Here is a 2655-nt window from a genome sequence, read left to right as displayed (position 1 = left end):
GTACATAGAAAATCCACATATAGATGGTGTCAGATTAAGGGTGCTTAAAACTACACCATAATGCCTGAGAGCGCTACTTTACAGTGCTACATTAAAGTGCTATGCTCTACTAACCAAATTATGCTTTGCATTAGTATGCTAAAGCAAATGCTAACTGAACATTAGTGTGAAATACATGGATTGCTACTTTGCTTCCAAGCATAAGCCTCAGTGCCTGAAGGGTTCATTCTAATGTACATCTATCCCAGCTTTCCCTTAATAATTCTGTCTTGCATCACATTAGCAAACATTCATCTTTATTCATCAGTACTTCTTTACCCACCCTTCCCACATCTCATTTGATTTAAGCCTAAAACAGACATCATTCTGCTGCTCAGATGCAAACCTACCATAAAAATTCAATGCCGCCCTTTCGGGAAGTCTACAATGTAAAGCCTGAGCTTGGATCATCCAGACAGATAGACAGAACTAAAGCCCAACCCGAAAAATGAGTTTTACAAGGGAACATCTATCAAAGTCTAATCAAACATACAGTCTCTCCTTCTGTCCAACACACTATATTTATCCTCGGTTTCTCTCCTGTTAAATCCTTAAGTCTCTTAAGATCATATGATGTTCTCTCTACCTTGTTCACAGTTGCACTTCTATTCTCTTATTTTCCAATTACACAGTCTTTAAAACTATCTGCTCATTATCTTATTACACTTATTCTAATTCAGCCTTTCCAATCTTTGCTCATTGCGCTCCCCCTTTCTTTCTCACATGCTGTTGTCATATGCTGTTTCATCAAATTTCAAAAACAAATTCATGGGAGCTTAAAGACAGGGAGACAGAGAGACCGTAGGCATTCTCTTACCCACCACTAGAAGTCACTCTTATTGTGCTGCATGTATTTGAGTGAAGTTGCTATAGATTTTAATAGGGGGGCAGTCGTGGCCTAATGGTTAGAGAGTTGGGCTTGTAACCCAACGGTCGTGTGTTAGAGTAGGTGTGGGTAGTAAATGTCCAGCGCTCTCTCCACCATCAATACTACGAATGAGGTGAGTCCCTTGAGCAAGGCACTGAACCCCCAACTGCTCCCCGGGTATCGCAGCATTGGCTGCTCACTGCTGGGTGTGTCCACTTGGATGGGTGAAATGCAGAGCACAAAGTCAGAGTATAGGTCACCATACTTGGCCACAAGTCACCTCCTTTCATTTCCTTTTAGTACAGGAATCTTTAACACTGGGTCTGTGGTGGTACTGCAGGGGGTCTAATTTTACAGGGCAAATGTTGTTCAAATAAAATTGTATCTGTTTTTAGTATTTTAATAATACAATTGATTGCTTCTGTTTTCCTCATCTTTAAGTCGCTTTGGATAAAAGCATCTGATAAATGACTAAATAAATAGAAAAATTATATATATATATATATATATATATATATATATATATATATATATATATATATATATATATATATAATATTTTTCATTTTAAAACAATACAGTTATAACACTATATTTATTATTTCTATTGTGACAAAAGTTAATTCTGCTAAATGTATAACACGTATTGAAATGTTTTAGCCTAAGCAAATTTAAATGCATGTGCAAGTATGATTCAGCAAATCAATCCAATGTAAACTTCATAAAGTATGTCCATACATTAATACAAATATTCAACATTTGTATTTATATAAGCCACACACACACACACTAACTCCAAACTGAGAACACACCCAGGACTTAATGTATCACTTATGCTTGATTAATTGATTGATCAGTTGAAGGATTGACTGAAGGTCTTGTCATATCCAGCATGTATTTTCTGTACTGATGTGAGGTAAATCGCAAAAATGTTTTTATAATAACACCAAAATTACTCATTAATCAATAGCCCTACCTCCTGACTAACTGTTAAAAAAAAACTCGGCCATTATTGTTTTAGACCTTTGCTAAAATGCCTTGTAAGAAGGTATCCAAAGCCTCCAGACAAGGTGGGGCTGGTCTCCTCATGTCTGCAGTGTAGGCTTCAGTCTACACCTCCAAGCCTAACTGGCTTTCCCCATGCTCAACCCGCCTCTCTTGCTTTTAATCCGCGAATAATGTCTCCAGTGGGCAGTCTAACTTGGTGCTATTAGCCTATTAATCATTCCAGGGAATACACAAGACCGGTCCGGAGACGTCCAGGTTCACGCCAGAGACATACACGCGCACGCAGCCACGCCTCCCATCTACTATCACATCACGACTCTAATAAAATTGGCTGCAGTTGTAGCTTGTGGCACGTGCCATTGGCATTCTGATGCCACATTCACGCGAGGTTCATGCAGACATTACGTGAGACGAATATTTCTGGAGACCCTCTCGGTTACAACAGACCAGGTTACACCACTGATTACCAAAGTCTATGAATGTCTAATAGTGAAAATGTTAAATGTATTCAAGATAAAGGCTACATCCTTCACATAGCCTACTTACATATCTCACAAATAGCCTCCCCGTGAAGGCTCGTTTCTTACGTAGCGAACTCTAAAACTCGGGCACCTGAAGACGCTCCTTAAGACGCGTCACTTATATACGCTCAAATGATCACAAACCTTTACAACCTGCCTTTACACATTTACTCTTTGACAATATTTAAGAACAAGGCCGGGTTTTGTGGATAAAAGATC

Source organism: Carassius auratus, chromosome 30 (assembly GCF_003368295.1).
Source record: "Carassius auratus strain Wakin chromosome 30, ASM336829v1, whole genome shotgun sequence".
In the NCBI taxonomy this organism is placed as follows: Eukaryota; Metazoa; Chordata; class Actinopteri; order Cypriniformes; family Cyprinidae; genus Carassius; species Carassius auratus.
Note: the sequence above shows the minus strand (reverse complement) of the source record.